Source organism: Eleutherodactylus coqui, chromosome 2 (assembly GCF_035609145.1).
Source record: "Eleutherodactylus coqui strain aEleCoq1 chromosome 2, aEleCoq1.hap1, whole genome shotgun sequence".
NCBI classification, from domain to species: Eukaryota; Metazoa; Chordata; class Amphibia; order Anura; family Eleutherodactylidae; genus Eleutherodactylus; species Eleutherodactylus coqui.
The window spans coordinates 54,847,472-54,860,622 of record NC_089838.1 but is presented as its reverse complement, the minus strand read 5'-3'; the positions used below and the strand labels follow the sequence as shown (position 1 = coordinate 54,860,622).

At 48.9% G+C, this 13,151-nt stretch overlaps 1 long non-coding RNA gene, 1 other non-coding gene and 1 pseudogene across 2 annotated transcripts in view; 2 read left to right on the top strand and 1 right to left on the bottom strand.

Annotated features, from left to right (window-relative positions):
* The window catches only part of LOC136610561 (uncharacterized), a 91,333-nt gene that overhangs the window by 39,815 nt on the left and 38,367 nt on the right, over positions 1–13,151 (top strand). The window lies entirely within an intron of this gene.
* On the top strand, positions 4,271–4,398 carry LOC136613321 (U2 spliceosomal RNA; annotated as a pseudogene).
* On the bottom strand, positions 5,759–5,958 carry LOC136613436 (U2 spliceosomal RNA). Its single transcript, XR_010790675.1, has one exon. It is a non-coding gene; the product is annotated as a U2 spliceosomal RNA (small nuclear RNA).

Here is a 13,151-nt window from a genome sequence, read left to right as displayed (position 1 = left end):
GCTGGGGTGTCAATCCTCATCTTCATGTGCACTATTGAAAAAAATCCCATCATTAAAATTAAAATGACATATATTAGGCTCAGGTAGTTAACCATGTGCTGCATGATTAACGCTATAAATAAACCTCAAAATTCTATGGCAGAATTGATGCGTTTTCTCTCCCTGCGATCATAAAAAAAGATGTGATACAGGCGAGCATGGAGGCTCTAGTACCCTGTTGTCCCACCTCTAGCTTGGATACAAGATGTGATACAGGCGAGCATGGAGGCTCTAGTACTATGATGTACCGCCTCTAGCTTGGATACAAGATGTGATATGGGGGGCAATTGAGGCATACAGGTTCCATATGGTATTATGTGTCCACATTTGCTGTGACTGAGCCTCTAGATCATACAAACTTCTAGGCTGTGGGAGTTGCCGTCCTAAATGCGCAGACCGGTGCCAGCGGCCGGCGAGTGACGTTTCTGTGCGGGGCTCTGCGATCCCCGCACAGAAATAGAGCATGCCGCGGTTTGTTTTCCACGTGTGAATTCGCATGGACAAACCGCGGCCGTCTGCCTAGGATTGCGTTTTCTAACGCAATCCTATGGCAGCTTCCATGGGTGGAAATTCTGCGGGAAATCCGGCAGCGGAATTTCCGCCCGTGTGCACGGGGCCTAAGGCTGCTCTAAGACGTGCGTTCAGAAAACACAGCTTAAAATCGTGGGTTTTTTACCTCAATTTTGAGCAGCACTTTTGAACGCATGGTAAAGCGGTTTTAATGCACCCCACAATTGTGATGGGTGGGGAGGTGTGCAGCAGGCTTCTGGCTTAGTCTGTGAGGGGCCTATGATGTGGATTATAAGCGGTGTCGTATCTCCTTAAGGTGAGCACCCGAAAAGTATGTGGAGACACCTAGGGGGTGAGTGAGTCAGGGGATATGGAGATACGACACCGCTTATAATCCACATCACAGGCCCCTCACAGACTGAGGGTGCATTCACACGAATATATAGCGGCTCGGTTTTCACGCCTAGCCGATATACGTTGTCCTCATCTGCAGGGGGGGGGGGAGGCTGGAAGAGCCAGGAGCAGGAACTGAGCTCCCACCTCCATGTAATCGCATGTAATCCAAGGAAGATATGGCAGTAAGGATAATGTCACACAGTGAGTGCGATACCAGGCCGTGAATCGCGGCCTGTTTTCGCGCTCGCTAACGTACGATTTTTCTGTGGATGTGAGTCATTTTTGTAATAAAACTGCCTCCCCGCCCTCCCGCTGCCCGCACCTAGCACGCGGTGCGATGCTGCCGCCAGCCCCATTAAAACAATGGGTGATGCAAGGCCCCGCCCAAAGATAGAACGAGCCACGGTTCATATACGTGCAATATTTGCTCTGCCGCGTGAAAAAGGCCGAAGTGTTCAATTCCCCTGCAACGCCCCCGCAGGAGAAATTAAGTATTACGCCATCCTTCTGCCATATGATGAACAGACATGTTGGCTGCATCATATGCTAACTGGAGTAGGGTAATAGTGAAACGCTCAAACGTGGGAATACAACCGTTTATGTTCCATCTGAATATTGGCGCATTTACGGCTGTCTGTCAAGGACCTCTGATGTCACCCAAAAAATGAGTAAGGAGACTTATAAGGTGATGCTAGCTCCTCTGGGATATCTATGCAAATAAGGATGGGAAAATACCTCTATAGCGCCATCTATTGGATGACAGCATTCCTTCAAATCCAAGTGATTTATAACAAGCCTTAACAATGACTGGGAATATTAAACCAAGCCAGGAAGCCATGCTCAGACAGATTGTTTCATGGTGATTGCCCCTCCTCAGTGTGCAGCAGGCTTCTGGCTTAGTCTGTGAGTGGCCTATCATGTGGATTATAAGCGGTGTCCTATCTCCTTAAGGTGAGCACCCAAAAAGTGTGTGGAGACACCTAGGGTGTAAGTGAGTCAGGGAATGGTGTGGTCTCTCCATCTTTCTTATATACATTCCTATGTGGGGTTACACGAGGTGTGTGGTGATGGTACGGTTATATAAGGGGAGTGTGGTGGTGTTATGGTTACGCGAGAGAAGTGGGTTTTCATGAGGGAAATGTGGTGACGGTGGGGTTACATGCAGGGAGTGTGGTGACGATACGGTTACATGCAGGGAGTGTGGTGACGGTGGGGTTACATGCAGGGAGTGTGGTGACAGAGGGGTTACATGAGGGGAGAGTGGTGACGGCGCGCTTACGTGCGGGGAGTGTGGTGACGGTGCGGTTATGTGCGGAGAGTGTGGAGGCGGAATGGTTACATGAGGAAGGTGTGGTGATGGTACGGTTACATGCTGGGAGTGTGGTGGCGGTACGGTTACATAAGGGCGGTGTGGTGACGGTGTGGTTACATACTGGGGAGTGTGGTGACGGTGCGTTTACATGCGGGGAGTGTGGAGGCGGCGGTTACATGCGGGGAGTGTGGAGGCGGTACGGCTGCACAAGGGGAGTGTGGTGGGGATGCTGATTTTCGCACATGTGATGGAACCCCTAACAATAATCTGTGCCGTGCCATTTCCATAAATGTCATAGAAGGCAATGAAAATGAAGTGAACAGTTTAGCATACAGTAATGCCCCTTTCACACGGGCCAAAAATCTCACTTACCCAAAGGAAGCAGCTGGTGACATCACCAGCTTATTCACACTCATGAGGCTCTATTAGACTACATAAATAGGTACGCAGCATGTTCTACTTTAGGGCTCATGCGATGTACTGCCGTGTGACACGTGGTGAATCAGTATATCAGTGAGTATATGGCCGCTCTCTGTGATTTTTTTTTTTTTGTTGTCTGACTTTTATTGATCCTTTCACATTAGCGTGTAAACACTGTGTGTAGATCCGAGCGAGGAAAAGATGGCAGCTTGCTCTATTTACACACGCATAGGTGCTCTGTGTATAAATATTCCCTATGGGGAGTCCCCTTGTCCCTGAACGGGGAGTAAAGAATCCGCTGTTACAGAGGATTGCATATCACATCTTGTATCCAATATAGAGGCGGTACAACAGGCCACTGGAGCCTCCATGCCCACCCGTATCACATCTTGTATCCAAGCTAGAGGCGGTATGACAGGGTACCAGAGCCTTCATGCCTGCCTGTATCACATCTTGTATCCAAGCTAAAGGTGGTACAGAAGGGAACTTGAGCCTCTGTGCCTGTCTGCATCACATCTTGTATCCATTTGTTCGGCGGATGCATCATTTTGCAGTTGAACACGCTTGCTCGTAATGCCTTTTGCTTTTGTGCTTGAAATGGAAGCGACTGCCAAGGCTAAAGCCCGTGTATATTCCATAGACTATAGCTATCTCCAGGACAGGAGGACAGCTGTACAGCCTACTGGGTGCAGAGGGGTTCTTGTGCAGCCTTCCTCGCACACCGCCTACGTCGCGGAGAGTGCGCAGCGTTCCTTCGTGTCATTTGGACGAGACCCTTTTGGACGTGTAAATCCTCGGACCGTCATGTATTGCAGACGAATAGTTTTACATTCATTAAATCCCGTGCCTCGCTGAGAACTGTCTGCGTCAGTTTAGTTTGGTTTTCTCGCTCCGCCATATTTTCTTTGGGCGACTTTCAGGAATCTTTTCATCTGGATATAATGTATGTCTATAATCTACACTATCTATCTATCTATCTATCTATCTATCTATCTATCTATCTATCTATCTATCTATCTATCTATCTATCTATCTATCTATCTCTATACAAATAGCAAGATTTATTTCTCTATATAATCTATAGTTGGATGGATGGATGGATTTATGTATGTATGGTGGGGGGAAAAAAAGGCCTGCTATACATTTTAACTTCTTCAGTTGACCATGCTGATCTATTCTTATTCTTACTAGGGTCTACTAATGCCAGCCCAGGGGAAGCCAATAAAGCCCTATGGGGTCGAAGCCAATTTTCCTCATTTTTGGGAAAAAGTTTCCGTCCGTCCCCACTCGAAGTGCGTCCAGCAAAAAGAGATCTCTCAAACAGACCGACGGACGCACCTTTAGAGGCAAACTAGTGCTTGCTTCTAGTGTCATCGCCTGCTTAACCATCCTGCGTAGGGAGGTGATGAGTCCTGCAGGCTCTGCAAGCCTAGGATGCGTGAGCATGGTGCAAGAGGAAGGACTGAAAAGGATGTGAGGGGGAGGGGGGAGGGCACGGTTGAGAAGGCGTTGGGCGGGGCTATGCAAAGGTCTTCCGGCTCCCTCAGTGCATTGTGGGTGTGCCCAGAGTGCTGCCTGAGCGTGTTGCATCTGATACGTTCCCTATCTGGGGATCATATATTAAATGGATTTTTAGAACAGGGAGCTGGAAAAAGTGCTTGCTCTGTCCACTCCGCACATTGACCTGGTATTGCAGTACCTCCAGTACTGGTGCACCCCCTTTCCTACAGCAGTTTCCAAAAGCAGAAAAAAAAACTGTGGAGCTGACGGAGATGGTCAAGCACTGAGCTCCCATGAACGGCGGAGTCGTAGTCATGCAATGAGACTAGTGCTACGCGACCAAGATTGCTGTATAGCCCTGCGACCTCACACTCTCGGGCCGGCTTCACACCACCGGTTTCCTATTGTTCAATCCACAGTCGTCGTCCACACGGAGGATCCGCAGCAAATCACACGCATTGAAAGATACATACTACTGCTACTTCCTTCACTCTCGCGGTCATCCGCATTACAGATTCTGCAGGGTCGCCGGGTCACCTTCCGCTGTGGTATCCCTTATTCGGAATGTGAAGCGGTCGTGTGCAACCGGCCTTACTGAAGACAATGGAGTTGCGATACAACTCACAAGTAGCTGCGACCAATATATTGCAAAAATCCAACCTCGTAGAGGTTTAAGCAATCTATAGGTTGTGGGAACTTGCGCAACCCCATTGATATATTTGAGAATGCAAGTTCACAGGGCTGCACAGCGATCTTTGGTCACATGACCCATGTCATGGCGAAAGACTCCATAGAGCTCCAGCCTTAGGGCTCATGTCCACGACTGTGTTCTCACCGCAGAGACGCAGCGTTTTACGCATACCACCGTGGGCTCTTCGGCCAGATTCACACAGATGTATTTGCGCAGCATATTACGCATGAAAAATATACATGCTAAATACACGTCAGTAGAACCCGCTGATTGCAGCGAGTTCCTTCACATAAGTGTATTTTGCATGTGCACTTTGTCCCAAAAAAAAGCAGTCCCCTTTATTTTCTCGTGCATTTCTGCAGGGGAAGAACATGTATTATTCTAATTACACTAATTGCCCATTTCAATAAATGGCGGCATGGTTGCGTGTTTTTTTGCGCTTGCAAATGTGCTTGATTCGTGCTAACAAAAGTACAGTAAGGGCCGCTTCACACAAACATATTTGTTTCAATGGATGCCTTCAGAATTCTCTTTACTCACACATTTCGCATGCGTGCAAAACCCCAACATGCTCTATTTTTGTGCACATTTGCGCACCAAGGGTCCCTGTACAAGTCTATGGGAAGTGTGCACGTAACCGATTCCTATCTCCAAAAAAAGTTATAATAAAAAGCGATAAAAAAGTCTTATAAACTCCAAAATGGTACAAATAAAAACTACAGGACATCACGCAAAAACACGAGCCGTCGCACAAGTATCATGCGATACTTCCGCCATGTATCACGTGGACATGAGGCCTAAATCTAAGTGCTTGGTTGTTAGCAGTCGCAGCTGCGCTGCACCTCTTGCTCGTCAGTTTTTTTTCCTGCTTTTGGAAACTGCTGTAGGAAAGGGGGTGCACCAGTACTGGAGGTACTACAATACCAAGTCAATGTGCGGAGTGGACAGAGCAAGCACTTTTTCCAGCTCCCTGTTCTAAAAATCCATTTAATATATGATCCCCAGATAGGGGACGTATCAGATGCAACACGCTCAGGCAGCACTCCGGGCACACCCACAATGCACTGAGGGAGCCAAAAGACCTTTGCATAGCCCCGCCCAACGCCTTCTCAACCGTGCCCTCCCCCTCACATCCTCCTCAGTCCTTCCTCTTGCACCGTGCTCACGCATCCTAGGCTTGCAGAGCCTGCAGGACTCATTACCTCCCTACGCAGGATGGTTAAGCAGGCGATGACACTAGAAGCAAGCACTAGTTTGCCTCTAAAGGTGCGTCCGTCTCTTTTTGCTGGACGCATTTCGAGTGGGGACGGACTGAAACTTTTTCCCAAAAATGAGGAAAATTGGCTTCGACCCCATAGGGCTTTATTGGCTTCCCCTGGGCTGGCATTAGTAGACCCTAGTAAGAATAAGAATAGATCAGCATGGTCAACTGAAGAAGTTAAAATGTACAGCAGGCCTTTTTTTCCCCCCACCATACATACATAAATCCATCCATCCATCCAACTATAGATTATATAGAGAAATAAATCTTGCTATTTGTATAGAGATAGATAGTGTAGAGACTTTTAGAGACCGAGTGCCCAAACCGCAACCCAAAACCCACTTATTTATCGCAAAGTGCCAACACATCAGGAGGCGGGGCTTATCACAACGTATCATTGTACCCCCGTCGTTCTAAAAAGGACAGGGCTGCTTCAAAGCAGACTGGGTGCAGATTCTGACTGCTTTTTGGATGCAGAAATGCTGCAGAACGTCCTCAGCGGAAATTTCTGTGGAAAATTCTACAGCATTTCTGCATCCAAAAAGCAGTCAAGGTCTGCACCCTGTCTATTTTGAAACAGCCCTGCCCATTTCCGCCACATGTAAACATACCCCAGCGGTAATAGTGACACCCCCCCAGCAGCCCCAGCGGTAATAGTGACCCCCACATCACAGCGACCCCAGCGGTAATACTGACCCCCCACAGTGATAATAGTGACCCCCCACCACACAGCAGCCCCAGCGGTAATGGTGACACCCACCCAGAAGCCCCTGGGTTAATAGTGACCCCCACCCCACAGCGGCCCCAGCGGTAATAGTGACCCCCACCCCACAGCGGCCCCAGCGGTAATAGTAACCCCCACCCCACAGCGGCCCCAGCGGTAATAGTGACCCCCACCCCACAGCGGCCCCAGCGGTAATAGTGACCCCCACCACACAGCAGCCCCAGTGGTAATACTGACCCCCCCCCCCACCCCCAGCGATAATAGTGACCCCACCCAGCGGTAATAGTGACCCCCACCCCCCAGCGATAACAGTGACCCCCCACATCACAGCGGCCCCAGCGGTAATAGTGACCCCCACAGCAGCCCCAGCGCTAATAGTGACCCCCACCCCACAGTGGCCCCAGCGGTAATAGTGTCCCCCACCCCACAGCAATAATAGTGACCCCCCAGCGGCCCCCAGTGCATTAGGGACACCCCCCAGCGGCCCCCAGTGCATTAGGGACACCCCCCAGCGGCCCCCATTGCAGTAGTGACGCCCCCCCAGTGCAGTAGTGACGCCCCCCCAGTGCAGTAGTGACACCCCTCAGCGCAGTAGTGACACCCCGCAGCGGCCACCCAGTGCAGTAGTGACACCCCCCAGCGGCCCCCAGTGCATTAGGGACACCCCCCAGCGGCCCCCAGTGCAGTAGTGACGCCCCCCCAGTGCAGTAGTGACGCCCCCCCCCCCCAGTGCAGTAGTGACGCCCCCCCAGTGCAGTAGTGACACCCCCCAGCGCAGTAGTGACACCCCGCAGCGGCCACCCAGTGCAGTAGTGACACCCCCCAGTGCAGTAGTGACACCCCACAGTGGCCCCCCAGTGCAGTAGTGACACCCCACAGTGCCCCTCCCGAGACCCACATACTTAGCTCCTCCTCCTGAAAGCTGATGCTCCTCTTCTGGTCAGCATGGTCCGGCATGCATATTAACTTTTTCTTACCCACTTCTGCCTCAATAGGTAATTCCCAGCAACCTGATTGGTTGTTTGGTGAATCAACCAACCCAAACAACCAATCAGGTTGCTGAGAATTGCTGATTGCTGCAGAAGTGGGGAAGAAAGTGTTAACATGCTCCCGACATACACTCTGACACACACGCTGCTGGACGCCTCCCCCCCCCCCTCCCGGCGGAACCAAGTAGTAGGAGACGTCGGGGCAGGGGGAGAGGGATTCCAGCTGCACACTGAAGTCACTGTGTGCTGGGATCAGCGCGGCTAGCAGTGCCGTTTGTGAATGCCGGCAGGGGAGCCGCGGCCCCTGCTGGTATTCACAAGTGGTGAGCGGTCGATGGGGCGCGTGCCAGTAGGGAGGGCTCTGCGTGCCACCTCTAGCATGCGTGCCATAGGTTCGCCACCACTGGTGTAGATTATAGACATACATTATGTCCAGATGAAAAGATTCCTGAAAGTCCCCCAAAGTAAATATGGCGGAGCGAGAAAACCAAACTAAACTGACGCAGACAGTTCTCAGCGAGGCACGGGATTTAACGAATGTAAAACTATTCGTCTGCAATACATGACGGTCCGAGGATTTACACGTCCAAAAGGGTCTCGTCCAAATGACACGAAGGAACGCTGCGCACTCTCCGCGACGTAGGCGGTGTGCGAGGAAGGCTGCACAAGAACCCCTCTGCACCCAGTAGGCTGTACAGCTGTCCTCCTGTCCTGGAGATAGCTATAGTCTATGGAATATACACGGGCTTTAGCCTTGGCAGTCGCTTCCATTTCAAGCACGAAAGCAAAAGGCATTACGAGCAAGCGTGTTCAACTACAAAATGATGCATCCGCCGAACAAATGGATACAAGATGTGATGCAGACAGGCACAGAGGCTCAAGTTCCCTTTTGTACCACCTTTAGCTTGGATACAAGATGTGATACAGGCAGGCATGAAGGCTCTGGTACCCTGTCATACCGCCTCTAGCTTGGATACAAGATGTGATACGGGTGGGCATGGAGGCTCCAGTGCCCTGTTGTACCGCCTCTATATTGGATACAAGATGTGATATGCAATCCTCTGTAACAGCGGATTCTTTACTACCTTCAGTGACAAGGGGACTCCCCATAGGGAATATTTATACACAGAGCATCTATGCGTGTATGCATGTCCTATGTTTTGCAGGTACGCCCATTTGCATATTTCTCTGGGTTCTGTTTAAATTCTCAAATGGGTTTCGTTGGCGACCTTGAACAAAACCCTACGCTGCCATTACTAAAACTGAGACCAAAGCTCCACATTTTGATCTCCATTTCAGCAGATTTCTGTTGGTTTCCCACATTTCTGCCGGACAGAATAACTTAGTTGACTACACGGCTCTATCTGGCCAGAAACTAATGGAAACCTAGTTAAATAGAGACTTTTTTTTGTCTCCATTTGACTAATGAAAGCTTATTGTTGTGTCCGGGAGCTCCGTCTCAATGACCTGGACATACAAGATCTGTGACTGAAGGCTTAGAAGGGTATTTCAATCTCAGCAAATAAAAGTAATACCTTGTATAATCAAAAATTAAAATTTTCCAATATAATTTATAAGCGACTATATGCATAAAACAATGCGGGTGTCCTGTAGTGTACTAACGGTCTATGTGATGCCGACTCTGTCGGCAGAGACTGCGTATGGCAGCGAGTGTACTGCGCATGACTACGTATCTCACGTACACGATCATGCGATGTGTGACTGTCTTTTTTCTTCTAATTCCCTGCTCTGTTTCATCGTGGGGGTTGCATATGTATTGCGTATGGACAGTGCTGTATATACGCTGCTCATACAAAAGTATAGGGCTCACACTGCGTGGTATGTGGAGAAATAGAGCAAGCTGCCATCTTTTCCTCGCTCGGATCTACACACAGTGTTTACACGCTAATGTGAATGGATCAATAAAAGTCAGACAACAAAAAAAAAAAATCACAGAGAGCGGCCATATACTCACTGATATACTGATTCACCACGTGTCACACGGCAGTACATCGCATGAGCCCTAAAGTAGAACATGCTGCGTACCTATTTATGTAGTCTAATAGAGCCTCATGAGTGTGAATAAGCTGGTGATGTCACCAGCTGCTTCCTTTGGGTAAGTGAGATTTTTGGCCCGTGTGAAAGGGGCATTACTGAGGGCTAAACTGTTCACTTCATTTTCATTGCCTTCTATGACATTTATGGAAATGGCACGGCACAAATTATTGTTAGGGGTTCCATCACAGGTGCGAAAATCAGCATCCCCACCACACTCCCCTTGTGCAGCTGTACCGCCTCCACACTCTCCGCATGTAACCGCCGCCTCCACACTCCCCGCATGTAACCGCGCCGCCTCCACACTCCCCACATGTAAACGCACCGTCACTACACTCCCCAGCATGTAACCACACCGTCACCACACTCCCCGCATATAACCCCGCCATCACCACACCGCCCTTATGTAACCGTACCGCCACCACACTCCCAGCATGTAACCGTACCATCACCACACCTTCCTCATGTAACCATTGCGCCTCCACACTCTCCGCACATAACCGCACCGTCACCACACTCCCCGCACGTAACCGCACCGTAACCATAATTCCCTCATGTTACCGTGCCGCCACTACACTCCCTGCACGTAACCGCGCCGCCACCACACTCTCCGCACATAACTGCGCCGCCACCACACTCCCTGCACGTAACCAAGCCGTCACCACTCTCCCCGCACGTAACCAAGCCGTCACCACTCTCCCCGCACGTAACCGCGCCGTCACCACTCTCCCCGCACGTAACCCCTCCGTCACCACACTCCCTGCATGTAACCCCACCGTCACCACACTCTCTGCATGTAACCCCACCGTCACCACACTCTCTGCATGTAACCCCACCGTCACCACACTCTCTGCATGTAACTCCATCGTCTCCACACTCCCTGCATGTAACCGTACCGTCTCCACACTCCCTGCATGTAACCGTACCGTCACCACACTCCCTGCATGTAACCCCACCGTCGCCACATTTCCCACTTCTCTCGCGTAACCATAACACCACCACACTCCCCTTATATAACCGTACCATCACCACACACCTCGTGTAACCCCACATAGTAATGTATATAAGAAAGATGGAGAGACCACACCATTCCCTGACTCACTTACACACTAGGTGTCTCCACACACTTTTTGGGTGCTCAACTTAAGGAGATAGGACACCGCTTATAATCCACATCATAGGCCCCTCACAGACTAAGCCAGAAGCCTGCTGCACACCTCCCCACCCATCACAATTGTGGGGTGCATTAAAACCGCTTTACCATGCGTTCAAAAGTGCTGCTCAAAATTGAGGTAAAAAACCCACGATTTTAAGCTGTGTTTTCTGAACGCACATCTTAGAGCAGCCTTAGGCCCCGTGCACACGGGCGGAAATTCCGCTGCCGGATTTCCCGCAGAATTTCCACCCATGGAAGCTGCCATAGGATTGCGTTAGAAAACGCAATCCTAGGCAGACGGCCGCGGTTTGTCCGCGCGAAATCACACGTGGAAAACAAACCGCGGCATGCTCTATTTCTGTGCGGGGATCGCAGAGCCCCGCATAGAAACGTCACTCGCCGGCCGCTGGCACCGGTCTGCGCATTTAGGACGGCAACTCCCACAGCCTAGAAGTTTGTATGATCTAGAGGCTCAGTCACAGCAAATGTGGACACATAATACCATATGGAACCTGTATGCCTCAATTGCCCCCCATATCACATCTTGTATCCAAGCTAGAGGCGGTACAACAAAGTACTAGAGCCTCCATGCTCGCCTGTATCACATCTTGTATCCAAGCTAGAGGTGGGACAACAGGGTACTAGAGCCTCCATGCTCGCCTGTATCACATCTTTTTTTATGATCGCAGGGAGAGAAAACGCATCAATTCTGCCATAGAATTTTGAGGTTTATTTATAGCGTTAATCATGCAGCACATGGTTAACTACCTGAGCCGGGTGCGGGTGGGTGCTGTCTGTCAAGGACCTCTGATGTCACCCAAAAAATGAGTAAGGAGACTTATAAGGTGATGCTAGCTCCTCTGGGATATCTATGCAAATAAGGATGGGAAAATACCTCTATAGCGCCATCTATTGGATGACAGCATTCCTTCAAATCCAAGTGATTTATAACAAGCCTTAACAATGACTGGGAATATTAACCCCTTAGTGACGAAGCCTGTTTGCGCCTTAGTGACGGAGCCAAAAGTTGGAAATCTGACATGCGTCGTTCAACGTGGCATAACTCCGTAAAGGCTTTACATATCCCAGTGATTCTGACATTGTTTTTTCACCACATGTTGTACTTCATTTAGATTGTAAAAAGAGACCGATATAATTTGTGTATATTTATTAAAAGTACCAATATTGGAAAAATTTTGAAAAAATTGTCATTTTTTCACATTTTCAACCGTAATATCTCAAATATGTCCAAACATACTGTACAAATTTTTGATAAGATATGTATTTCCATCTGTTTACTTTATTCTGAATGCACACTTGAAAAACTTTTGTGTTTTTTTTTAACCATTTAGAGGACGTACAAATTTAACATTACTTTTCAGCATTTTGAGGAGCACTTTGTTTTCCTGCACCAAGGCAAGTTTGCAAAGGCTCATAAGTGTCAGAATAATAGATACACCCACAAATGACCCCATTTTAAAAACTACACTCCTTAGTGTATTCACTGAGGGGGGTCATGAGTATTTTGACCCCACCAGTTTTTTTCAGGAATTAGTTCAATTTAGGGGAGAAAAAATAAAATTTCATATTTTTGCAAATATGTCATTTTAAAGACATATTTTTTTTCCTATAGAGCCCATGAAAATGAGGATTTACACACCAAAATGGATACCCCCGTTTCTCCCGTGTTCAGAGACATTCCCATTGTGGCCCTAATCTCATGTCTGGATGCATAACGGGAGCCAAAATGAAAGGAGTAATCGGTGTCTTTCAGAACATAAATTTTGCTTGAAGGCGTTTTAGGCCCCATAGCACATTTGTAGAGCTCTTGAGTGGCCAAAACCAAAGAGAACCCCCACAAGTGACCCCATTTTGAAAACTAGACCCCTTAACGAATTTATCTAGGGGTGTACTGACCATTTTAACCCCACAGTTTTTTAATGAATTCAAGCCAAGCAAAAGGAAAAAATTGTGATTTTCGTTTTTTTGTTAATTCTGTCATTTTAAAAACAGCTTTTTTTGTACAGCACACGCATGAATGAAGCCTTTCACCCCAAAATGGATACCCCTGTTTCTCCCGTGTTCAGAGACATACCCA